The sequence below is a fragment of the Callithrix jacchus genome, chromosome 4 (genome assembly GCF_049354715.1).
Source record: "Callithrix jacchus isolate 240 chromosome 4, calJac240_pri, whole genome shotgun sequence".
NCBI lineage: Eukaryota > Metazoa > Chordata > Mammalia > Primates > Cebidae > Callithrix > Callithrix jacchus.
This window is the reverse complement of record NC_133505.1, coordinates 11,131,481-11,159,398: the sequence shown is the minus strand read 5'-3', so window position 1 is coordinate 11,159,398 and position 27,918 is coordinate 11,131,481. Positions and strand designations below refer to the sequence as shown.

Sequence of the window (27,918 nt, the reverse complement as noted above, 5' to 3'; positions counted from 1 at the left end):
TATGAGAAAAGTTGTGGTTGCTGGAGGTAAACAGGAAAAATAAATTAATGGAAGATCTTTTTAAGGAATATTTAACAACTGAAAGAAATGACCCAGGAGAGACTACCCTGAATTGGAAAATCTTGGCTAACTACATATAATTTAGAAACACAGCATTTTAAATCTGAACAGGCCCTTGAAAATCATCTTCAACAAACATTTTGAATTACAACTAAGAATTTTGAGGTCCATACAGGTGAATGATCAATGTCACATATCACATCTGAAACCAGAATCAGAAACACCATCCACAAACGAACACTTGCCTGAGTTGAGTTCATTTCTGCAGGGACAAATATTTTCAAATTCTAATATATTTGACCCAAACACTTTTTGCCTCATAAAGCAGGGTATTTCCATGATTTCTAGTGTTTCATTAAGAGCCAACGTTAAGTGCCATGGTGCAATCTCGGCTCACTGCAACCTCCTGCTTCCTGGGTTCAAGTGATTCTCCTCCCTCAGCCTCCCAAGTAGCTGGGATTACAGGCACACACCCCCACGCTCGGCTAATTTTTGTATTTTTAGTAGGGACAGGGTTTCACTGTATCCAGGCTGATAACGAACTCCCGGCCTCAAGCAATCCACCCACCTTGGCCTCTCAAAGTGCTGGGATTACAGGCATGAGCCACCAAGCCCAGCCTTATGTGTCACTTATTTTTAATTGATATGTAATAATTGTACACATTTATGGGATACAGAGTGGTATTTCAATACATGTATAAAATGTGAAAAAATCAAATCAGAGTAATTAGTGTACACATCACTTCAAACATTTATCATTTCTTTGTGTTGGAAACATTCAAAATCTGCTCTTCTAGCTATTTGAAAATATACAATAAATTGTTAATTATTGTCGCCCTATAGTACTAGGGAACACTAGAACTTACTCCTTTTATCTAGCTGTAATTTGTATTTATCCACCAACTTCTGGCTATCCCTCATTTCCCAGCTTCTAGTAAAAACAATTCTATGCTCTATTTCTATAAACCTTTTTAGCTTCTGTACAAGAGTAAGAATGTGTAGTCCTTGTTTTTCTGTGCCTGGCTTATTTCACTTAATGTAATGTCCTCCAAGCTCATCCATGCTGCACTGAATGACAGGGTTTTGTTCTTCTTCATTACTGAATGAATGAAGTTACGTACATTTACAAACCACATTCTCTTCATTCACCCACCGCTGCACACAGGTTGATTTCTTTTTTTTTTTTTTTTTTTTTTTTGAGACGGAGTTTCGTTCTCGTTACCCAGGCTGGAGTGCAATGGCGCGATCTCGGCTCACCGCAACCTCCGCCTCCTGGGTTCAGGCAATTCTCCTGCCTCAGCCTCCTGAGTAGCTGGGATTACAGGCACGCGCCACTGTGCCCAGCTAATTTTTTGTATTTTTAGTAGAGATGGGGTTTCACCATGTTGACCAGGATGGTCTCCATCTCTTGACCTCATGATCCACCCGCCTTAGCCTCCCAAAGTGCTGGGATTACAGGTTGATTTCACATCTTGGCTATTGTGAAGAGTGCTGCAATAAACAGGGAAGTGTAGACATCTCTTTGATACACTGATTTCCTTTGGATACATACCCAGTTGTTGGATTGCTGGATCATGTGATAGTTCTATCTGAAGTTTTTAAGGAAACTTCATACTTATTATCCATAATGATTATATTAATTTACATCCCCACCAACAGTGTATGAGAATTTTCCCTTCTCTGCATTCTTTGTTAATTTTTGTCTTTTTGTTAACAGCCATTCTAAGTAGAATGAGATGATATTTCCTTGTGGTTCTGAGTTGCATTTTCATGATGATTAGCAATGTTGAGGACTTTTTCATATACCTGTTGGCCATTTGGGTTTTTGTTTGGTTTTGGGGGTTGTTTGGTTTTTTGAGATGGACTCCCCATCTGTTGCCCAAGCTGAAGTGCAATGGCATGATCTCAGCTCACTGCAACCTCCACCTCCTGGGTTCAAGCAATTCTCCTGTCCCGAGTGGCTGGGACTACAGGCTCCTGCCACCACACCTGGCTAATTTTTGTATTTTTAGTTGAGATGGGGTTTCACCATATTGGTCAGGCTGGTCTCAAACTCCTGACCTCAGGTGATCCACTCACCTCAGCTTCCCAATGTGCTGGGATTACAGTCGTGAGCCATTTTGCCCAGCCCTGTTGGCCATGTATATGTTTTCTTTCGATAAATATCTACTCAAGTCATGTGCCCATTTTCTAACTGAATTATTTGATTTTTGCTGTTGCGTTGAGTTCCTTGTATAGTCAGGATAATTCCCATGTTAGATGTGGTAAATTTGGTCTTTGGCTTAACCTGAGGTCAAAAAAACAATTTTTTAAAAATTCCAACCCCACTGAATATCTTTAAATGTCTTGCTTTTCTTTCCTTACCATGTAGGAAATGAAACATAATTTGGTATTTTTAATGATTCAATATTTTTCAGTGCCTCAGAGCATCATATTCGATAAAATCTCACTATATGTCTAGCACTTTAGGCATAGACATATAGCGAATATAGGGAGGGATATTCTACATTGTTTATTTCTATAAACTTCATAGCATAATAGCATACTTATTGATTTCCTTTGTTCTCTCAAAAAGGTTAGGTACAATACAGTGTTAGGTAAGGAGGTTACCTGTTAATTCAAGCCTTATCACCTTTTTGCTATCTCTTGAACACTAAGATGATACAATACTGCTAACTCATCAAAAATACAACATATGTTAAGGGGTTTGGGTTTGCGGTTTTGTTGTTGTTGCTATATTGCTGATGTGTTTGTGGTGATTTTTCCACATCCCTCACTTAGAAATTGTTATGAATACTAATACATCTCCCAGGATGACTAGTCTGAATTGAGTCATTCTGTAGCCACAAAGAGGCACACTTTCACATGCAAGGGGATTAGGATGAATAACTTGGTATCACAGAAGAAAGATATCACATGTGAACTTGACCACATACATTTTTTCCTCTCTCATTCATTCCATATCAGTACCTATCCTTCCCCAGTCCAAGGCTGATCCTTATATCATACCTATTTGTCTTCTCACAGCACACACCAGCTCAGCTCTCACCAACTACAAACTTTCCTTACCCCGTCCTCACCTACCTTTCGCTACCACACGTCTGGAAAAAAGTACTTTGCATCCACAGTCTGATGCCTCCCAATTTTCCACACAGAGACCCTTTTCAGTCTTTTTCTTTCTCTCTTTTTTTTTTTTTGAGACATAGTCTCACCCTGTAGCTCAGGATGAAGATCATTGGCATGATCTCAGCTCATTGCAACCTCTGCCTCCCAGGTCCCAGGTTCAAGTAATTCTCCTGCCTCAGCCTCCCAAGTAGCTGGTAGTATAGGCACGCGCCACCATGCCCAGCTAATTTTTGTATTTTTAGTAGAGATGGGGTTTCACCATGGCATGTTGGCCAAGCTGGTCTTAAACTCCTGACCTTGTGATTCACGCATCTCAAACTCTCAAAGTGCTGGGATTACAGGTGTGAGTGACTGCGCTCGGCCGTCTTTATTTTCTTAATTTCCCAGGGGTCTCTGACATATAGATGGATCTTTCATCCGGAAACTCTCTTTCCTAAACTACCATTTTACCTTTTCCTCTCTTTCCTTCCCCTCTGCCTACTTGGTCTCCCATATTAGTTCCTCCCTGTGTGCTGCCTGAAGATCTGTCTTCCCCGAGTTTTCTCCTTTCCTTTACTCTGTCTGGTTATTTCGTCCATTTCCCAAGCCCTAACAACCACCAATATCCTGAACTCAGAAGTTTCCTGAGCTCCAAGTGCATATATTTGGCAGCTTCTGGGCATCTCTACCTGGATGTCCTGGGAGTTACCTCAAACGTACATCTCAAATCAAACCCATTGGCCAAGCTGTTTCTTTGCGAATGATTGGAGCCAACCGGTGACCTACTCATGCAAGCCAGAGATCTCATACTTCCTTCAAATCCCGCTTTTCCTTGAACTCCCACACTCAACTGATTTTACCTTGTAACAATCTGCAGATATATATTCATGTTTTTATACATTTACATATTTTTAAAAGTACACTTTTCCTCAAATCTGGTATGCGGCGTTCGTTTAGATGGTCACCCTTTACCTCTGGCTTTCCTCTTTCTAGTTGATCGATGGGGAGTTGCTCCTCCTCTCCTATCCTGAACATTGTTTCCAGGCTCATCTTTCCAAACTCCAGAACACAAATTTGAACTATTGTTGTTCTTCCTGAAAACCTTTGGAGACCACCTTCCCCACCCCCACCATGTAATAATGTCTAGAATATTTGTCAGAGCACGTCATGTCCTCACAGCTCGTCTTAACCTACCAACCCCAATGTCTCTGCACATGTTCCTGCCACAATGACCCCACCCCACTCGACACACCCCTGGCTGTCTCCCCCACCTGGAGCTCCCACTCCACCTTCCAGACATCTGGTCAAAACCTCTTTATAGTATCCATTACAACGCATTATAATTACTAGTTTGCACATCTCCCAGTACAGTGTCTTCTCATTATTAAATGACATTATGCTGCTTAAAAAACAGGGAGCATGTTTTTCCCACTGTTCTATCTACATGGTATAGCATAATACTGGGTTGGTGCAAGATGTGTTGGACTTGAATGACTTAGTGGTGTACTGTGTCTCAGTGAGAGAACCCATCTGGTCTAATTCATTGCCTAACCCTGCTGACAGGTCTCCTCCTAGATACAAGAGACAGGTGATTTCTGCTTTCAGACACAGTGTGTCTTCCTGATTTGTGACAAGAGGAACAGCCCCCTGTTTTCTCCATTCTTCCCAGGAGAATAAATTGCATGGCACAACTGTGGAGTCACATGCTTTTTCAAGGGCATACTTTGTTGATCTGTTCCAATCTTCCTTGTCTCTCCTGTTCTTTCTCTGAGCCTGTCAGCCCTTTTTCAAAAGTAAAAACACCACAAAACATTTCTGGAATAACATGGTGTATATTATCACATTAGCTACAGTTAGGATAAAAGTAGCTACAAAATCAGATTATACTTTCCTCATAGCCATAGGAATAATGGTGCTTTATCAGGAAATTTGTATAGCCAAATGGAAACTCGCCAGAGCAATAGGAAATTATCAAACATAATGTAATTCAGGAGTCACAAACTGCTAGTGTCTCAGTAGGTATAGGGGAAAAAAATCTATTTTACTGTAATGAAACTCTTAAAAGAGACCTCCTTATTACTTTTGCAGAAACTGCCCAGCATATGTTTTCTCCTTAAGCAAGCATTTCTTGTTTCGTTTGTTTTTACTTGGATGCTTTTTGTGAAATTTTTTTGAATGTCGGAAGAATATACAAGTTGTTAGTGATTAAGGTAAAAAGTCATTCATTGTTTTAAAACATGGATTTGCCAGGCGCCATGGCTCACGCCTGTAATCCCAGCACTTTGGGAGGCCGAGGCGGGTGGATCACGAGGTCAACAGATCGAGACCATCCTGGTCAACATGGTGAAACCCCGTTTCCACTAAAAATACAAAAAATTAGCTGGGCACAGTGGTGCGTGCCTGTAATCCCAGCTGCTCAGGAGGCTGAGGCAGGAGAATTGCCTGAACCCAGGAGGCGGAGGTTGTGGTGAGCTGAGATCGCGCCACTGCACTCCAGCCTGGGTAACAGGAGCGAAACTCCGTGTCAAAAAAAAAAAACATGTATTCATACTTTCAAACTGCTAAGAAATTTTCCAAACAGCTTGTATAAGTATAATCCACATAACAAAATGTCAGTACCCTGTGTACTGTGGAAAGTGACAAGCTTTCCACTCATGTGCACAAACAGATAAGCCGGAAGATATACAGCACATCGTTTAGCCAGTGCTCAAATTCTACCCCAAAATTAACTTTGATTTGCATCCAAAACCATAAACAAATATACAAATCTATGTAGTTGCAATTTTTGCCTTTGCTAAACAGTTGTTTCTTGATAGTCATAATATCAAATTCAAATAAAAAAATTAAATGGCTTTTCTGCTTCCTAATAAATCAAACTCTTGCTGGAATTTAAAGAAGGACAAATTGTTTCTTTTACATTCTCAAAAAAAAGTCTCCACTCGTCCAGGATTAGGGAAACAGAGACTAAATCAAGGGACAGGGCAGAGATCCAGTCCAAAGACGTATTTCCTATGTCACCTCTATGTATGTACCTATGTGTACACATGTTGATAGTATATATGTAATAGCTGAATAGATGGATACATATCAACATATACATAGATACTACTATGTATATATTCATATCACATTACATAAATATTAATACATACATACATAGAATATATTTTATATACTAGCAATGTGTATGTTAATTACAATTTTATATTGATATAATTATTGATTATAAATGTTATAGTTGATATATTAAGGTGATATATTAGTGTATATTATAAACATGTTATATATACTACACAATATACAGTATGTATATATTAGATAATATTACATGCATAATGCATTAATGGTAGTCTCCCACACTGGGAACTTTGAAGGAGAAGTTTGTTTAAATGGGCTCTTCAGTGCCTTCCTCTACTGAGGCTTAGACCTCTTCTGACCTGAATTTCCAACCTATGGGAACACAGGCTTCAATAACTAAAGCCATGCAAAGGCACTTAGGAGAGACTGGAAATACTCATTTCCACCACTTGGGCCTTTTGGCTATTTTGCTTCCTATCCTGTTTTGTTTCCAACCACAACATCCCTGCTTTTCAGTCTCAGTATCTGACTTGAGCTTGGGGGCTGCAGCCATGTGAACTGGCCCAGCAGCCACCCTTCAATGGATGGCACAGCTGCTCTCCCCTCCAACATCTAAATGTAGCACAGGAGGATGACATTTGGTGACAATAAAACCAGGTACAATGGTTTATAGTTTTAAAAATCATGCTATTCCAAACAACCTTCCTGTGTCGTTCCACGTGGCAGCTTAGAGATTGGTGGGGGTGTCTGGAGACCACAGGGAGAAACAGGAGCCAATTTGGGACGGGGACAGGTGGTGTTATAGGAAGGCGACAGGGGGTATTAATTCAAAATTACATAGCAAAAAAAAAATCATCTTGGTCTGTAGTTTGAGGACAAAGCTAAAGAAATAAACAAGCACTGCAGAAAGCGTCTTTATATATGCAGAATCAAGATAGAAAACCAGTGTCCTACTCTTCAGAACAATCCCTTTATCCTCGTAGGTAGGAAGTAATCAAGGTTCCATAAACAACTCCAATGTCTCCAACAGGTCCTGACTGCCCAGGTTCTTCTCCTTTGCTGCTAGTTACGGTTGCCTTGGTCATTCCAATGCATTTCTAACCAGATTTGGCTCCCTGCCTTTCTTTATCTATGCAATTGATAAGACTGTTTCTCAGAGCACTGTAACTCCTACAAGCCAGATCTTGGTGGAGGATCCCCATGTGCGGGGGGAGGTCACACGATGAATGTTGAGCAGAGTCACATGGAGACTCACTCAAGTTACCTTATGCTTAAATATCCGCATCTGATGAGGTAAAGATTTGTGATGAATCATCATCCCCTTCATAATACTGGCTTTTTCTATCTCAAGCCCAGAATTTTAAAAGTCTTGTATTAGTACAATTCATTTAAGGTGACAGGAGGACAAGGCACAACGACACAGACTTCATTTGTCCCATCTTTTTGTATTTTGTCCATCAGAAAATCCTTAGGTATAGAAATCACTCTGAAAATCCTCTGCATGGCTATCAAAGGCCCAGAGATTCAGAGTAAAGGCTCTGCAACCATAAAGCTTCTGTCTAATCCCAGGCTCATGCATTTTAAAGGGGCAAAACATTGGCATTTAATTTAAACTTCGTATACTTTAATCTCCTCATCTGGAAATGAGGGGTAGTAGTAATAATAATAATAGTCATATTGGCTTAGTATGCATTTTTTTTTTTTTTTTTTGAGACAGAGTTTCGCTCTTGTTACCCAGGCTGGAGTGCAATGGCGCGATCTCGGCTCACCGAAACCTCCACCTCCTGGGTTCAGGCAATTCTCCTGCCTCAGCCTCCCGAGTAGCTGGGATTACAGGCACGCGCCACCAAGCCCAGCTAATTTTTTGTATATTTTTAGTAGAGACGGGGTTTCACCATGTTGACCAGGATGGTCTCGATCTCTTGACCTCGTGATACACCCGCCTCGGCCTCCCAAAGTGCTGGGATTACAGGCTTGAGCCACCGCGCCCGGCCTAGTATGCATATTAAATGAGATAATATCTGTGATGTGCTTGGTACAGTGCAGGGCATGAAGTTGTAAATATTGTTAAGTAATGTATTGCTGGTAATAATGATTACTATTGTTCATTCACGATTAAGAATAAACATATCATTTATTCTTTATACTGTCAAATATGTTTTGCTTGAATTTTAAAATGATTGCTAAAATATGTAGCAGGCTTTGTGTTATTTCAGCTATCACCAAGAATATATGTTGCATAATCATTCTAAGGAAATGGAAAGATCAGTGACTTCCAGACATAAGCCTATGGATGCCAAGCAGCTTCACAGAATCACACACTACTGCAATGATTTCCCACTGTTTCTCCTGTGTCTGCTCCACTGTGACAATCTTGTCAATGAACCTACGTCATGTCTAAACCCAAGGTATCCCCGGTCCCCTAGGATCTTTAATCACTGTGGTTTTAAAATGAGCACAGGCTTCTGGAGTAGAAGAAATAGTAGCTTTTGCTTTATGAAATCGAGAAGCGTATTTCTCTACTTCCACAGAGAGATGGTCCCAAATATAGCAGGAAGACCATGCACAGCAGCAGGACTGTGGACGGGCCTGGAGGGGACAAGCTGGTGGTAGAATGAGAATGTGGAACATAGAGAGAAGTGTCTCAGAGTCCTAGGCTTTCAGCAGGTCTGTCCTTGGAGATGGGGCCACAGTTGGGGGAGAGAAAGTGGAGGAAATCTTATGTAGAACTTGAAGGAGGCAAAAAAGGATGATGTTAATAGAGGTTAGACCCTTCAATTGAATAGATTCTACAGTAGACGCAGGCTCTGATTAAAACATTGACATCTACGAGGATTCATTGCACAGTAAGCTAGTTTTAAAACGTGACTGAGTATGGGTGCAGTGGCTCATGCCTGTAATCTCAGCACCTTGGGAGGCCGAACTGGGTGTATCACCTGAGGTCAGGAGTTCAAAACCAGCCTGGTCAAAATGGCAAAACCCCATCTCTACTAAAAAATCCAAAAATTAGCTGGGCGTGGTGGTACACAGCTGTAATCCCAGCTACTCGGAAGGGTGAGGCACGAGAATAGCTGGAATCCGGGAGGCGGAGGCTACAGTGAGCTGAGATTGTGCCACAGCACTCCAGCCTGGGCAGCAGAGAGAGATTCCATTAAAAAAAAAAAAAAAAAAAAAAAAGGTGACTGAGTAGAAACAGTTAGGTCTTAGGTCTTGACTCCAAATCCGGGGCACCTTGGCATGTAGGTTCTCTGACTCACATGTTGGATGCTCTGTTCTTTCCTAGATGAGTCTAGAATTGCATAGACAACCATTTCAGTCATATAACTTCTTCATTCTTAGAAGATTCCTAACCAGTAACTGAGAATAAGTTTTGGTTCTATTTAAAGATGGTGACAGTGATTACTGATTCATAATGTTGAGACATCCTGTTTGGCATAAAAGGCTCTACTGATGTCAAACAGACTTCTCCTTCCTTACCTGAAGGAGAATGCCAATAGGCCTTTGTGTCATCTACTGGGAGTTCTCCCGTTTATCATCATTCTGAATTATCTTAATTACATATTTAAAAAATCAAACTATGTCCACAGTATGAATATCAGTAGACTATACGCTGCCATGATCCTTCCACTGTAATTTTTATTAAGAACAACCGTGGCTCTCTATTGAAGGGATTCCCAAGATTCTATGGGTTTTTTGTTTAGAGAAAGAAAAACAGAAGCCAAAGGTTAGAGAAGACTTCATGAAATTGGTGGACTATTAGCAGATAGCTTATCATGCAGGTAGCTTGTAACTTTCTCCACTTCATTCCCTATCCCACACTTTTCACTCACAAAGTAAGCTGTAGTGTTGTGACTCCATTCTTTTCTCTTTATGCTTCATGTGAAAATCTGGGGAAGCAAGCTGGTTACTCTGCAAATGCCTTTAGCAGATTTACTTCCACTGGATGCCATGGGTTTGGAGGGTGAACCTCTCTAACTTCTAAAGCGGGCTTTCCTGTTTCATGACACCAGCCGTGACCATCTTAGTCTTAGCAAAGGTATGGAGCCTCCAAACGCCCTTCAATTACCTTGAATGCTGTTAGAGAACTGTCCCTCCAGAAAGGGTTTGGAGTATATTGATTGGTGGATTATGAGTCCAGAGATAGACACATGCAAACAAATTTGATCCTAGCACATCTCACTTCTTTCTTTTAAATAATGCTGTAGCCAGTGCTACTAAGTGAGCGTGTTAGGTTTTTCTCATTACCCACATTTACTTGGCATTTTCAGAAATTTCTGATGGCCACGGCTGAGTTTTCCAGTCCCAAGGGACATAGCGATTCTCCTCCATATCTTACTTCACCAGCCTCAGGTGTGTCAAAATCTTAAGTAAACACTAAGGTGCAAAATCTCAATGTTCATGGAATCCCAAAGAATGGAAGCCATGGTACAGTCAAACGGATTCCCACAGCAATGATCTACCCATAACTAAGAAAGGAAGGCCAGGCGCGGTGGCTCAAGCCTGTAATCCCAGCACTTTGGGATGCCGAGGCGGGTGTATCACGAGGTCAAGAGATCGAGACCATCCTGGTCAACATGGTGAAACCCCGTCTCTACTAAAAATATACAAAAAAATTAGCTGGGCATGGTGGCACGTGCCTGTAATCCCAGCTACTCAGGAGGCTGAGGCAGGAGAATTGCCTGAACCCAGGAGGCGGAGGTTGTGGTGAGCCAAGATCGTGCCATCGCACTCCAGCCTGGGTAACGAGAGCGAAACTCCGTCTCAAAAAAAAAAAAAAGAAAGGAAGACTATCACTGTGTAGATGGGGATCACCGGAAATCACCATCATTCTTTCATTAACAAACATTTATTTATTTGTGATGGAGTCTCACTTTGTTGCCCAGGCTGCTGTACAGTGATACGATCTTGGCTCATTGCAACCTCTCCCTCCTGGGATCAAGCAATTCTCCTACCTCAGTCACCCAAGTAGCTAAGAATACAGGTGTGCACACCACTATGCCTGGCTAAATTTTATATTTTTAGTAGAGACGGGGTTTCACCATATTGGCCAGGCTGGTCTTGAACTCCCGATCTCAGGTGATCTACCTGCCTCAGCCTCCCTAAGTGCTGGGATTACAGGCAAGAGCCACCGTGCTTATTGAGTCACATCTATTGAGCATTTACTATGATTGAAGCACTGTGGGAGATATAAATATAAATAACATAAAGCAGTCCACTTTTTAGGAAAACTAACTAATGACTAGCATCTACCATATTTATATTCATTATTCCAATTCATACTTACAACAGCATTCTGAGCTTGGAAATATTATTCCCGTTTGATAGATAAGGAAACTGAGGCTCAAAGAATATAATTAATTTGCTCAAACAAGATCCAACAATTGGTAAGTAGCAGAGAGAGAACTGTCTGACTCCATGATAAAATGTTACCTTAACGTGGATGAAAAGACAGTTACTCAGATAAGCAGAAATCAAGGAAATATGCGGTAAGTCCAAGAGCAGAAAAAATAAAATGTTATAGGATTGCAGAAGAAACAGGCAAAGACCCTGATCCCACAAAAAAGTGATCCCCTTCTCATCTGCTGATTGGCATGGAACAGAACTGTCTTAGAAATACACTGGAATGTAGTGTTGCGTTTACTTAAGACTGAAAGTTTGGCCAGAAGATGGTTCACTGTCACACATTGGCGAACCGGTCCCCAAAATTCCCTGTCAGAAGACCAGCTACGACTCAGTGGGAAAAAGGCCAGTAAGAACCTCTTCACCCCTGGATCACTTTCTGGTATAGGAGCCAACTGTTTTCCCCTTCTGGAAACTGGTATCCGCACATCTGAAGTACAAATATCCACTTTCTACCCCAGTTGGAGCAATTATTGGCATTTAAGTACTGGCTTATCTACTGGTTCTGTGAAAAAAAAAATAGGCAAACTATAGGAATATACTGAAATAAAATCATTTTTTCCATACTTCGTAACAAACTTGAATTACTTTACATTTTTTGTACTCCATTTCTCATGTCTGAGCTCAAAATAACACAGTATGAAAAACACATTTTATATAGAACATCACAATACAATAGAGTACATTCATTCCCCACAATTCCTCTGAGATAAACAGGAATTCATCCCCCCATATTAGAGATGAGAAAAGTATTTCAAAGAGCTGATGATTCCGAGACTCAGGAAAAGGGTCTTTCTAGGGTTATAGAGCTAGTAAGTGCAAAGCTAGACCCGTGGCCCACATCATCCAGGATGCTCCTTTCTAGACATGAAGTAGTCTCACGATACACATGGAATCCACTCTCTACTCTTCATCATCAACAGTGACACTTCAAGAAAGTGACTGCTTCTGCTAACCTTCCCCTACGGAAACGTCACATTAATTCACATATAACTCAGCATTTTTACCTTCAGTATGAAAGCCCCGTACTTTACACTAGACTTCATCTGTATTACTGAAATTCTAACATTATAGCTCCTTGTTACTTTCTTGGTTTTTTGTTTTTGTTTTTTTGAGACAGTCTTACTCTGTCACCCAGGCTGGAGTGCAGTGGTGCAATCTCAGCTCACTGCAACCTCTGTCTCCTGGGTTCAAGTGGTTCTCGTGCCTTAGTCTCCCGAGTAGCTGGGATTATAGGCGCATACCACCACACTTGGCTAATTTTTTTGTATTTGTAGTAGAGACAGCGTTTCACCATGTTAGCCAGAATGGTATTTATCTCCTGACCTCGTGATCTGCCTGCCTCGGCCTCCCAAAGTGCTGATATTACAGGCGTGAGCCACTGGACCCAGCCTAGTAACACATTATTGAACCCAACAAATATCATCAGAACAAGTGAAGTATACACACCCAGTATCTTGAAAATATATTATAAATGTTTCCCAAAATGTAATAGGGTAAGAACAAGGTGGGGTGGAAATGATTCTCTGTAAACTGTTTATGTTCACAGCATGAATGTGTTCACATGGAAAAATGTCTATTTTGTAATAGTATCAAATCTTCAAAATTATTTTTCATTGTATAATTTTCATGTTCCTAAAATACTACAGTCAGTGGTTTTGTTGTATTTGAGTTCTGTAAATACAAAAATAAGAGTTTAAAAACTGATTATATAAAGAACATTTTTTAAAACTGAGACTTTCTGTATCTAGCGGTTCTTATTTGCAGATGCAAATATATACACAGGTTCTTTACCTGCCTGTTTATTTACTTCTCCTGGGAACTGTGGAGATGCTGATATTTCAGATGCTTGTTTGGAAAACTTATTGTTTAATTTGTGTTTTACTCAAATGAACTAAGCTTTGCTTAAATGATTTTTTTGGATCAGCTTTCTAAGCTTATTACTGAAATCATAACCCATTCCTGTGTCTAGATGTGCATGGAATTCTTCCATTCATTTATGTAATTTCCTACGTATGGTTATCTAGGGTAGACAGAGGGAAAAAAAATTAAAGTCTTCTGCAATGCTAGAAAGTGACAAGAAGGGCCGGGCACTATGGCTCACACCTGTTACCCCAGAACTTTGGGAGGCTGAGGCAGGCGGATCACCAGGTCAGGAGTTTGAGACCCGCCTGGCCAATATGGTGAAACCCCATCTCTACTAAAAACTATAAAAATTAGGTGGGTGTGGTAGTGCACACCTGTAGTCCCAGCTACTTGGGAGGCTGAGGCAAAAGAACTGCTAGAACCTGGGAGGTGGAGGTTGCAGTGAGCCCAGATCACGTCTCTGCACCCCAGCCTGGGCAGCAACAGAGCAAAACTCCATCTCAAAATAATAATAATAACAATAATAATAATAATGTGTTACCAAGTCATGACCTTATCAGTTGGAGATAGTCTAGAGAGGCAGTCAAAATGGCCAAGTTTATGCAAAGCTACAGAAATGAAAGACTAACTTAAAAAAAAAAAATAACTAAACACACACAAAGACACACACACACACAGAAAACCCAGACATTTTCCTCTTCCTTTCCTTCAAGATTCTTTTTGTAAGTGCTACTAGAATGCTGCTCCCTGCTATCTAATCCTGGGCCTTCACAGATCCACAGTGGAGCGAGAACCTTAGATTGTATTGATAAAGATAGAAACACCATATCCTTCAGCACTCAGCACTTCCTAGGATTCAGGACTGGGCCATCTCTTCACCTACATACAACCTGGCATGAAATAAATAACATAAAGCCCAGTTTGAGAGGGAGCATGTCTGGGCTGCAATGATATTTCATGGAAAATGGGGTACAGACATAAATCCCCCTGACTGCAGTTCATCAGTGCTTTCCACGGGGCTGAGCTTTGATGAGGTATCTAGTACCTAGGAAATACAAAGTATAATATGAATTTAGTGGGTTGTTCAATTCCCCCAATTCATGGAAAATAATTTTTTAGTATTTTTTATTATTTTAAGAAATGAACTAAAAATAAGTAATCAAGAAGAATCAAAATGTTGAATGTAACTGTCTAACTTCTGTACCTGTTTACTCATCTATAAAATAGGATTGACAATGTTGTCCTAAACTTACAGAGGAATATAAATGTAATAAGCCTTTTAAATCTCTGCTTTGTAAACCAGAGAAAAGGGCGCTATGTAAATATTGTTATCTTCGTGCCTTATTATCTGAGCTAATAATAACTGCAGAAAAGTTATGTCGAATAACATTAAATGGACAGTAGAATAAAACTGCAGTTTTAATTTGTTGTTTTACCATTTACAATGACAAGTGAGGATTAAAAAAGCATAAAGGAAATACAGCAAACACTCTGATTAGATTATGTCACCAAAATTCCAATGTAGAAATAATTTCTGAAAAAAAAAGCACAGTCTGTGTTTCTGCCAAGCTCTAAAACAAAAACCAACTCGATCCAGCATTATCAGCTGAAAATAAAATAATATATTTTAAAAAGTTCTCTAACCTACTTCTAAAAATTATGATGCAATTCTGATAATTGGCCAGTAGCATCATTTGAGCCACTTAATTGAGCATCATTTGCAAAAGCAAAAATGTCAAAAAGCTCATATTGACATTGCTTCCATTTTTGGGAAATGGTCAAGTGTTTCTTATGCAGCCATAGCTTACTCTGTGACTCTCAGGCACGGCTTTTACAGAGAACCAGAAAGGTTCTATGACTGGTACAAAACACTGGGCAGAAGAAGAAGGGTGCCCACATATTACCACCCTCTAACCCCTAAGTTGGTGTTTCATTTTTTGCACATTTGTTTTGAACAAGGCTTAAGTCTCTTAGCCCATGTAGCTGAGCTTCTGTGGGCTGATCTGCAAAATCCAAACTGAAGCTCATCCCAATACACAGCAGTAAGCGAAGCCTTCAGGTTGGTGTAGTGCCGTGCAACAGTTAATGCTTTACAAACTCTCATCGCCTCCTTCAAGCCAAGGGAGTATCTTATTTATCTCTGTTTTCTTTGGGCTGGCACAAACTTTCAAAAGACCGTCAGTGTTATTATCTAGTTAATAACAGTAGGTCCTTAATCAGGTCCCTAATTTATTAATAAGACAGGTTTGCCTCAGGTTTGAAAAACAAACAACTTTTCTAGCTCAATTTGCCATTTCTTTTTTACCTTTTTTCCCTCTCTCTCTCTCCCCTTGGGCTTTTATTCCATCTCCAGCTTATCCATACTTCCATCGCTCTCTTATCAGCTAAAAAAGTTGTCCAGGCCGGGCGCGGTGGCTCAAGCCTGTAATCCCAGCACTTTGGGAGGCTGAGGCGGGTGGATCACGAGGTCAACAGATCGAGACCATCTTGGTCAACATGGTGAAACCCCGTCTCTACTAAAATTACAAAAAATTAGCCGGGCACGGTGGTGCGTGACTGTAATCCCAGCTGCTCGGGAGGCTGAGGCAGGAGAATTGCCTGAACCCAGGAGGCGGAGATTGCGGTGAGCCGAGATCGTGCCATTGCACTCCAGCCTGGGTAACAAGAGTGAAACTCCGTCTCAAAAAAAAAAAAAAAAAAGTTGTCCAAAGCCTTGTGGCTTTTTTCTCCACTGGGACAGTGGCAACCAAAGGAAGGATGTGAGCCCTGTGTCTGCTTTCTGCTTATTCAGCAAAGACCTTAGTCATGTTGCTGGAGCTCCTGATCACTCACGTGCCACCCAGGATGGGTTTTTGTTGTTGTTTTGTTTTTTCACAGTTCCTTCCGTTGCCTCAAAAAGTGACATTTATTCAAAGAAAAAAAAAATGACAAGATATCCATCCCTTGGCTCCCTTCCCTCCCCACTCCTGCTGCTCCTCAGCCCACCAAGACTGTACCTTGGCTGGGGCTAGGTGGCAGGACAGCCCCTCAGACGAGGTCAGCAACACTGAGGGGCATTTCCTCAATGGCGGTGTTGCAGAAGGTCTCTATGTCTCGCAGAGTCCACCTATCTTCTTCTGTCACCATGTTAATAGCCACACCCTTATGGCCAAACTGTCCACCTTGACCGATTCTGTGGATACAGCTTTCCCTGTTGGTGGGTAGGTCACAGCTGATGACTAAAGAAACCTGCTGCACATCAACGCCTCTGACCAGCAGGTCAGTGGTAATGAAAACTCTGCTGGAACCAGAACGAAACTCCCTCATGATCACTTCTTGTTCCTTTTGTCCATGTCTCCACGCATGGCAGAGACAGTGAAATCTCGAGCACGTATCTTCTCGGTGAGCCAGTCCACCTTCCTTCAGGTGCTGATGAAGATGACTGCCTGGGTGATGGTCAGGGTTTCATACTAGTCACAGTGTGTCCAGCTTATGCTCCTCTCATTCCATGTTGACGTAGAATTGGCGGATACCCTCCAGGGTCAACTCTTCCTTCTTGAAAAGAATCTGAATGGGGTCTCTCATGAACTTCTTGCTTACCTCAAGCACATCAGAAGGCATCATAGCTGACAACAAAACCACCTGGGTGTTGCTGCTAAGCTTTTGGAATATGTCATAGATCTGGTCCTTGAATCCACAGCTTAACATTTCATCAGCTTCATCTAGTACAAACATTTTGATGTATTTGGGAGACGGGTATCTGGTTAAGCATATTGAACACACAGCCAGGGGATCCCACAATGATATGGGGAGCTTTCATCTGCAGTTTCTGCACGCAGATTGGTGCCCCCAATACAGGCGTGACAGGAGGCACCCATGGAGTTTCCTAGTGCCATGACCACTTTCTGTATCTGCTGAGCTAATTCTTGAGTGGGTGTCAGGACCAAGGCCTCGGTGGCCTTTAGAGCTAATTCGATCTGCTGCACAACTGATAAAGCAAATGTGGCCATCTTCCCCGTCCCAGACTGGGCTTGAGCGATCACGTCATAACCCTTGATACAAGGTAGAATGGCTCGCTGCTGGATGGCAGAAGGCGTCTCAAAACCATAGGCGTGGATGCCGCGGAGCAGGAACTCCGACGTGCTCACGTCAACAAAGCTGTCAACAATCTCATTCCAGTTACTCTTGATGACACCTTCGGGCTCCATCCCATCAGGGCCATTGTCTCTGGATTGAGAATCCTGACTTGCAGACATGATCCTTAGAAGTAGCTGTTTTCTTTTTTTCTTTTTTCTTTTTTAAAATCATTTGAGACAGAGTTTCGCTTTTGTTGCCCAGGCTGGAATACAATGGCACAATCTCAGCTTACCACAACCTCCACCTCGCGGGTTCAATTGATTCTCCTGCCTCAGCCTCCTGATTTGCAGGGATTACAGGCATTCACCACCGCGCCCCGCTAATTTTGTATTTTTAGTAGAGACGGGGTTTCTCCATGTTTGTCAGGCTGGTCTCAAACTGCCGACATCAGGTGATCCGCCCACCTTCGCCTCCCAAAGTACTGGGATTATAGGCATGAGCCACCACGCCTGGCCTGTTGTTTGTTTATTTAGTTTTCACATTCAGAAGTAGGGAAAACAGTGATAATGGTTATTTACGGTAGGAGTCCCCAACCGTTAGGCCACAAATAGTACCAGTCTGCGGCCTGTTAGGAACCCGGCCACAGAGCAGGAGGTAAGTGGCGGGCAAGCAAGTAGCTTCGTCTGTATTTACAGCTGCCCCACAGTGCTTGCATTACCGCCTGAGTGCTGCCCCATCAGATCAGCGGCAGCATTAGATTCTCAGAGGAGCGCGAACCCTATTGTGAACTGTGCGTGCACGAGATCTAGGTTGCTCCTGATGAGAATCTAATGCTTGGGATCTGTCACTGTCTCCCATCACCCCCAGATGGGACCACCTAGTTTCAGAAAAATAATCTCATTCTACATTATAGTAAATTGAATAATTATTTCATTATATATTACAATGTAACAATAATAGAAACAAAATGCACAATAAATACAATACACTTGAATCATCTTGAAACAATCTCCCCTCCACTGGTCCATGGAAAAACTGTCTTCCAGAAAACTGATCCCTGGTGCCAGAAAGGTAGAGCACCACTGATTTACAGGGTGTGTTTCCCAGTAAGACATCGTCAAGATTTTCCCATTACAATCAAAGCACTTCCTCCACCTAAGCACTCCAGTCCTCACTTTCTTATCCTTTGAAGCCAGAGATCCTGCTCTTCGTGTGCTGCACTGGACATTTAAGTATTTTATGAATGATTATCCCTCCGATGCCCTTAAAAATCACTCTATTTTCCAGCTCAAAACCCTACTGTACAGCCTAAGGAATAGTAAGTAAAACCGTTTTTTTTTTTTAAGAATTTATCTACTGTCATCATCAAGAATGTATTAAACTCCTCCCAGGCATGATGGCTCATGCCTGTATTTCCAGCACTTTGGGAGGCTGAGGCAGAAGGATCACTTGAGTCCAGATGTTGGAGACCAGCCTGGACAACACAGTGAGATCCCCGTCTCTACAATATATATGCTTTAATTAGCTGGGCCTGGTGGCACACACTTGTGGTCCCAGCTACTTGAGTGGCTGAAGTAGGAGGATGGCTTGAGCCTGGCTGAGGCTACAGTGAGCCATGATCATGCCACTGCACTAGAACCTGGGCAACAGAGCAAGACTCTCAAAAGACAAACAAAAAAAGGATTGCTGTATGGAAATGTGCTTAGAAGTATTTTTAAGATTATATCAAAACTACGGATGGTTAACATGACCTAATATCCCACTGTACTCGCAAGTTCAGGACAATGCAAGAGCACCGGATGAATCACCAAGATATCTGAGTTTTAAGCCTAAAATAACAAATTATCTAAGCCTAGTTTCCTCACCTATCTACCTTCAGGAACTGTTGTGAAGAGCTGCATAAGACAATGCAGGTGAAATTAATTGGTAAGTGGTAAAATGCAGTAAGCTTTTTATACCTTTTCATTCATACTTATTTACATTGAAAAAGAGAGAAATGAGTAGAAGTAAAATAAAAGGGAGAGAAATGTAAGATGTGTACCAATCAATCTCTGCAAGATTTCCTTTGACATAGTTCTACAGCAACATGGTCACTGTAAAACACACATTTCTTTAAGGGACTCTCTAATCTCTACCCTAAAGCAAGCTCTCATCCTGAAATAATGTCCCAAATATCATAACCAATTTGTTTTGACCACTAAATAGGCCACTTCATGGTTCCTACAATAAGTCAAAAATTATATTACAACCTTAATTAATACTCGTGATGACGGGTGGGTATTAATTTGACATGTAATGACCAAGGGTTACAAATCCTTAATAGGATCCTTAATAATAATTTTGCCATACTCAGAGGCTTTTGGCATCCAAATTACTCTGCTCACACAACTGTCACCCCATTCGGCTTTAACTCCTATAGCGTCAGACCAACCTTGCCTAATGCTTTCTTCGTGACTAGCTCTAGTTCAAGAGGCAGCATGTCCCCCAGGACACGGGAAGTCTCGGACCTACTGTAAAGGCATCATCACACGCTTTACTAGAAATAATGACTAAAGGCTTCAATGTCAAGTTCATTTTCTCAGGAATGGGGGTGTAGGAGAGGATAGCCAGGTTTTCCAAAGCAAGTTCACAAGGTTTTAAGCTTCAGTCTTAGAAACAATCTATCTTTTGACTTTTTTTTTTTCTCAAAGGTGTTCTGGAAAGCAGAGCATGTGGGAGCGCAATAAACATGAGTCATATGGGGGTGGAGGACCCCCCACTAGGGGCCTGGCATTTGGAGAAAAATAGACTGTGAGGTTACTGAAGCTGCATTTGACTGGCCAAGTTCTTTCAGTGGAGTAGCAATGTGAAATAAAACGCAATACAATGGCTCCCAAGGATTGTTTGCAAGGACAAACAGGACAGGACACAGATTCTCATGTGCTGTTTTTCCCATTGCAGATTAATTTAAAAAGAAATTATCTAATAAAAAAAATGTACTGTTAATTGATACCAGTTACGTACTACTACTGTTAGTACTATTAGGACAGAAGAGATTTATTTCATCTTCTGCTGCTTGGAAATTTGACATCATTCCCGGCTTTCACCTCGCCACCCCCAACCCCCAATTATAATCCATTGGAAATGGGACAGCGACAAGAGCCATTTAATGTGTCACAACACAGAGTGAGGGGAAGAAGTGCTGGAAGTGGAGGCTTTTCAAAGAGTGGAGGAAATAGTGAAGCATGATGATTACAGAATATGGGTTTTTTTCCTTCTTTCCCCCTCCTTTCTTGTATGGGCATTTTTTGTTTTTGTTTTCTCATTTAATGGCCAAAGTGTTATTCCTAAAGGGTGTGTTCTTTCAGGTTTATGGCCCTGACTAATGGAATTGCTCTAAATAACATTTTGATCTTGTAAGGTCACCCAGAGTGCTATACCTTTCCTTTAATGAGTCAGGTCTGGACCCGGCATTTCCCAGAATTGAGATGGTAATGAAGTCATTAGTTTCTTCCTACTTGAAGCCCTGGCTAGAAAGCAGAATTCTATGGGCAAAGTCTGAGTGGGCTTTTTTCATAAATCTCACACCCAGCTGAGCTGTAACACCTGTTACATTTTCCCAGGAGCTTGAGCCATAAGACCATTTCCAATCTATTTGCTCTTCTTCTTCCATAGGACACTGACAAAGGCAGGGGTCCCTGTTTTCTAAGGCACTGCTAATTGAAAATCTCTGGCTGGTGCAAATGTGAGCTCAAACCCACAAGAGTTCCAAATAAGGCCCCAATGATTATTTCCTCCTCTTTTTAAAAATAGCCTTTATAATGCAGGTTATACAAGATTAATTTGTTCGAGGGAAAAAACAGTCATTGAACCCTTGCCCCCAATAAACTTTTGCTTTCCATGCACAGTTTTTTTAAAGAAGAACGAAAGGAGAGGGAAAATAATAAAACTAGAGATCAGCTAACCCTACAAGCCCTGTGTTTGTGGGAATTGAAGGATGGGGCAGTATTAAAGTGTGTTTGCTTTTTCCGTGTGCTTTTAAAATCTTTCCTATTTATTAATTTTGAACACAAGAACTGGGAACAAGATTGAGTCAGATGATCGTGCAAATGTAAAGTGATTACAATGGCAATGAAAAGTTTAAAAGAAAATTGTATTTTCGAAAACTGAATTAATTGAAAGAAGAGGCAATTTCCCTATAGAATCCTTGAAAGGAAAAAAAATGCATTCATCAATAGAAAAGATGGGCAACTCTGGCCCCAGTAACAGTAGCACGGAGCGGGGGGAACCCTGAAAACCAAGGATGGGATTATGCGTCAGATGACATTTGATATAAACACATTCACGATTACATATTGCTCTGGGAGTCAGAACACCCTAAGGGTGTGAGTCTTGAAGTCAAAACTTTGAGACCCACAAGTCATAACACAGCCAGTTATCAGACTCTTCCCTGTATTCCCATCAACTGCATTCTTCACCCAGAAACAAACTGCCTTTGAATTCGGTACTGTGCTCCACTGGTCACTGTTTTGTTTCTTGGTTTGTCGGTTTAGGGTTTTGTTGTTGTCGTTTTTAAATGTATTGCTTGTATTACTGTCACTGTTTGAGCTAAGTACTTTTCTGTATCTCATTCTTAAGATGCATTCTCATTAACTATATTCCTGCTTGTCTAATCATTGAGAATAGAGTCTTTGCTTCTGACTAGGAGGAGGGAGTACCAATCACTAGAAAGAGGCATCATTTCATTGCAAGAGAAAAAATTACATTTTTAAGTTACTGTCTAATAAGCTCTATTCCCAGAGCATAAATTGTTTATTTATTTGTTTTTGAGACAAAGTCACACTCTCTAACCCAGGCTGGAGTGCAGTAGCACAATCTCTACTGACTGCAACCTCCACTTCCCAGCTTCCAGCAATTCTCCTGCCTCAGCCTCCTGACTAACTGGGATTACAGGCACCTGCCACCATGCCCAGTCAATATTTGTAGTTTCACTAGAGATGGAATTTCACCATGTTGGTCAGGCTGGTCTCGAACTTGTAACCTCAAGTTATCTGCCCGCCTAGGCCTCCCAAAGTGCTAGCATTATAGGTTTGAGCCACTGTGCTGGTTCAAATTGTTTTAATTCTACTGTGAAATCTATATATAGGTCTAAATCCAATCTTGAGAAGAGCTGAGGTGCCCAGAACCTTCAACACTTACTGAAATAGTTCCTAAACCATGTATGAGTCCCTAAAAAAGAAATTTAAATGTATATTTATTGAAAAGGAAAAAGATTCACAATCTATCACTGAGTACTTTTCAATGGACCCACTTGGAAACTGTCATTGTTTGACAGGTCCAAAATGTTCAAATATTTGAAATTTCCTAACTTAAATATTATACAAGACAATATAAATATTATGATCTGATTTTGTTGTTTTTTAATATATACTTTGAAAAGTTAGCAACAGTTATCCCTGGGATGGGATTATGGGTCACTTGTAATTCATTCCCTCTTTTGGCTTACCTATATTTTTTACTTCTTCAAGAATAAATCCCTGGGTTTATCCTCAAGCTCCAGGCAAAGCTAGCGAAATAACTTGGGGAAATATTAGTCATTTCCTTCTGGCTGCTGTCAATCTTCATCTCAATTCTCAGGCTACTTGTACTCTTCAGAGTTGTTGGGTTTTTTTTTCCCAACCCGTATTTCAGCAATTCTGACTATTAATACATAACCCATAGGGTTTGACACTACAATGAGTCAAACAATCTGATAACTTAAAAATCACATTGGATCAGGAAGCAAATCTACAACTGACCTCGATTTCTTTTTCTCTACCTAAACCTACTACAAATATAGTATGTCACAATTCTGTCCAAAGAATTTTACGGTCCTGTCCACCGCACTGAAAATTCAAGATAGGTTCTCACAGAGGAAAAGCCATGCAAAACAGACTCTCAACAGACTGAATGGAAATTTCTAGAAAAAAATAAGGTTCAAGTGGTAACCACTTATCTGTTAAGAAGGACCAGTAACACTGATCCTGTCAGGCATATCCTCTCTCATTTCCAGAAGTCTGGATTATTTCTAGATTCTTCTCCTCATCATCTACTTCTTTTGGTTCCATGCTTATCAAATGAGTGACTTTCTGACTTTACATTGATCATCACCAATTTTTTTTTTTTTTTTTTGAGACAGAGTTTCGCTCTTGTTACCCAGGCTGGAGTGCAATGGTGCGATCTTGGCTCACTGCAACCTCCACCTCCTGGGTTCAGGCAATTCTCCTGCCTCGGCCTCCTGAGTAGCTGGGATTGCAGGCACTCGCCACCATGCCCGGCTAATTTTTTGTAGTTTTAGTAGAGACGGGGTTTCACCATGTTGACCAGGATGGTCTCCATCTGTTGACCTCATGATCCACCCGCCTCGGCCTCCCAAAGTGCTGGGATTACCGGCTTGAGCCACCGCGCCCGGCCGATCATCACCAATTTTTATCTTTCTTTTGTTTTATTTGTTCATTGTTGTTTAAGACAGCTAAACTTTGTCATCTTGCTACACCAATAAATTCTGCTATTTATTGCACTATTTCCTGTCAGAGATTAGTGCCTTACTTGATGGATTTTCTATTTTGTATGTGATAGTAATGAATATTAGTGTTTATACTCTTCTTTAGCGCTCAGAATGTATTTTAAAAGGAACTATTAAATCTTTAGGTTGGTGATACTGATCTATGTTTTAATGATGGAAAGCTGAGCAAAAATAATTTTAAATTAAATGCCACACCATTAAGGCGGGCAGCATGAAGTGTTAGAAATAAAATTGCTACTAAGTGGAGGTTATAACCCAGGTTCTGTGATGAACTCTGGGTGACTCTGAGCATGTGTCACTTAACCTCTTTGGGTCTTAAGTGTCATCATCTGTATGTTAAAAGATTTTCAAGAGACAGAACATAGGTCTCTCTACTTATACTTTTGTTTGGCTCTCAATCCATTAATCCATAAATCCTCTTTGAATTCCTGTGTGACTCTGATGCAACGTCAATTGTCTACAACGACCGATAGCCAGGATCCACCAGGCCTGTGATTCCCACAGCTCTGAGATTCGGCTCTGAATCTTAAACTGCCAAGGCACAGAGATTCTCTTGTTATTTCTTTGCTATTTCCTAATGGCTCTTTTGCTTTTCAAGGCACAGAAAGAATTCTCTTCCTGACAGATACTTCCACTGGGTGCAGGTAGCCGTGCGACAGAAACTTCCCCTATGCAACAGCCGACAGACTTGACTTTCACTGTGTCCATACACATCCTACATCGTATTTAGGAATTTCCCAGACCCTCATTCTTCCCCAAATTCCCACCCAAACTGCACCCTTGTGGAACAGAAGTGGAAATTGACTAAGAACGTTATTCTGAATCAAATGGGAAAGTTTCCACAGCTTCAGGTATTAAAAGTAAAAAGACAGGGTGATCTTTGAATTCCTCTGGAGAAAATCTTTATTAGTTGCTATAGTGCCCAGGGAAAGCTTCCTCTCTCCTTTAAAAAAAAAAAAAAAATAAGTAAATAAGGGCTTCTCCTTCCTAACACAGTTCTTTTAATACAAGTGAAAAATTCCAAATTCCTCATTTGTTTAGCTTGAAAATCCCCTGCACATTCCCACAAACTACTTCCTTTTCTCTCTTTTTAGCAAGACTCCCCTCTTTTTAATGAAGAGAAGTTCAGAGGGTTTTTCCCATGAATAGATGGCAGGCACCTGGGAGTTATGAATTTTAAAGTGATCATTTTCTTTCAGCCGTGCCGGACAATGGGCATCTCCTTTTGACTCACTTTCACAGCTTTGAGAGGCTCTCAGATCAGCCACATTCCAATCGGACTGGAGTCAGATCAGAGCTGTGCTGGACCGCATCAAGGTCTCGCACAGAAAGACAAGGAGCAGATGGCCGGCACCGAGCCCTCCTCCCCCTTTCAGCGTGCAAAGGCAGGCAATGTGGGAAAGCATTCGCCCGGCATTGCCTATTGATCCCTGAATAGAACCACCGCATGCCACCAGCCTGTAGGTATGAACCTCTGTTAACAGATGGTGAGATCATTATGAGCAATTAATTCCTTTAATGTATCAGTGGGAACATGTTGGAAAAGATGATGCAAGCACTGAGTGAATAGTGAACTTCTCATTCCTGGGGGAGGACGCAGGATCTACCTTGGGGGGCACTGGGAATATCTTCCCAGGCTGCAGCTATGTCCCAGGCTGGAGACAGAAGCTGGGAACTGACTTGACAAAAATAGAGGTGTGGTTTTCATTAACTAATTGTGAATCCTTGCCTTTCTTCATGATTAATGCCAGATTTGTCTCTAGGTCATTTTTATATATACACAAGAATCATCCAAAACACAGAAATAAACAAAAACAGTATTGGTCAGTAAGTCCAAGATGCATGGGGAATTGTTTCACAGAAATCAGCAAAGCGTCAGGTCATGGGTCACATTTGCTAAACACAACTATGGTTGTGATGGTTCTCAATTGAAAATAAATGTTTCTTTTGACAAAGATAAAAGAATGATAAAAATATGCACAGCCCGGCATTGGAGTAAGGAAAACTAAATGTTTTAGATGTGTTATAAATTAGTAGTTTTAAGAGAGGATTTTTTTAAAAATGAACTCACATATATAATGAAGTAGAGCAAATGACACATGTAGCAAATTATTTTCCATAGCAAAACCTGGAATAATTTTTAGATCTCGGTAACAATATGAGAACCACCATCAGTGACCCACTGGGAAAACCTGGCGCCCTGTTATTCAGAGATAGCTCTGAGTACTAATCAATGTGATAATAATGGCATTTTTACACACTTGCCTACTTCTTTTTAAAATATTTGTAGTGGAGGTGTTTTTCCTCCATAGGAAAAAGGAAAAATCTAACAACACAGTATAGATCACTGGGTAGCCCCTCAATTTTAAGAAGACAGAAAATACAGAAACAGGAAATACAGGCAACTATTCACTTAATTCATATTTAAATGACACTTTTTGCTTGTAATTAAGACACTCAAGTAGTGTCTCTGTTCATCAAATTTACATAACTGTACAATAGCTTGCCTAAATGAACAGCAAATGGCAGTTAACCTTGAAGTGTATTATCTTAATTGAATAAATCTGGCTTTAATTCAATAAATTAAAAACATAGAAATAATATCGCAAAGACTTTTAGAAACAGACTTGCCACCCCCCATAAATACAGCATGGTACTGTTTATAGCTGTGTTGGAATGCTCGGACGTTTTCCAGTATGATTTGAGAACTGTAAAAGCATTCCGGTACACATTCACTGTTTTTCCATCATTGTTTCCAAAGCAAATCAATGTCACTTTCTGGAAATCATTGATAAGAATATCTGAACACGAAATCAAAACATATAAGCTTGCTTATATGAGGTGATTCCTCATCTGGGCTTCCAATTTCTCCATCTCCATGGGAAATCTGGTCTTCTTCTTTTTCAGTTCCATATCACTGAGTGTCCTATTACATAGAGAAAAGACTAAATAGAGGAGAACCGTTTGCTTGCATAGGAAATACACATTCCCATCACTTTTCCATTTAAATCAGGTTTACATGGATCATAAATACCTTCAGCATAGGAGAACTGACAAAAGATGCTAAATTCTCCCCTCCCAAAGTTTGTTGCTTTAATCAGCACCATCGTGTTTCAGTGATTATATAGTTAAGGAGAAGAAATCATGCAATATGTTTTTATTTGCATGAAATAAGTTAATTAGGCACCACCTGTGCCTTGTATCAGTCTACTAGGGGAAAAAGGCAGGAGAACACAGGTGTTCTAAGAGCATCGTAGTAGATTTTATACATTAATTGAAAAATTCTAAAACCTAAAATCATTTATCAGAATCCAGCAGTGGATATTGCTAACTAGTAACCCATGCACAAGCATGCAGGCACACACAGACACACACACACACACACACACACACATACACACGATATCAAATCTCTGTGAAGAAATTCCTGGTTTCTTGGCTAGCAAGAAAAAAAAAAGGTCGTAATTCATTCTTTCCTCGTTCTCACAGTGTTCACTATTGTACCATCTGCAATATACAATGTACATGCTCAGCCATAACCCGTACGGCTGGAAAAGAAGCATTCACACTGTGAATTACCATTTTTCCCAGCATCTAGCTCTAGTCAAAGACAGCACAATAATAAACTAGAAGCTCCTTTGTCTGTTAAACATTGTTCTTCATTACTACATGAAAAGCAAATTGTCTTTGTATAGAGGAAGAGTGGCACACACGGCCATGGGAGTGGGGGAAGGGACTCGTCTCTCTCACTGACCACCTCACAGCCACGGCGGCCATTCTTCTGTCTTTCTCCACTGGCCCACCCAACT

The 27,918-nt window shown here is 40.9% G+C and overlaps 1 pseudogene across 1 annotated transcript in view; it reads right to left on the bottom strand.

Moving 5' to 3' along the window:
• Window positions 1-6,424: 6,424 nt before the first annotated feature.
• The window catches only part of LOC128931914 (eukaryotic initiation factor 4A-I pseudogene), a 100,083-nt pseudogene continuing 78,589 nt past the window's right edge, over window positions 6,425-27,918 (bottom strand). The window contains exon 6 of the transcript XR_013533675.1: window positions 6,425-27,035. The product of XR_013533675.1 is annotated as a eukaryotic initiation factor 4A-I pseudogene (transcript). The remainder of the gene's footprint in view (window positions 27,036-27,918) is intronic.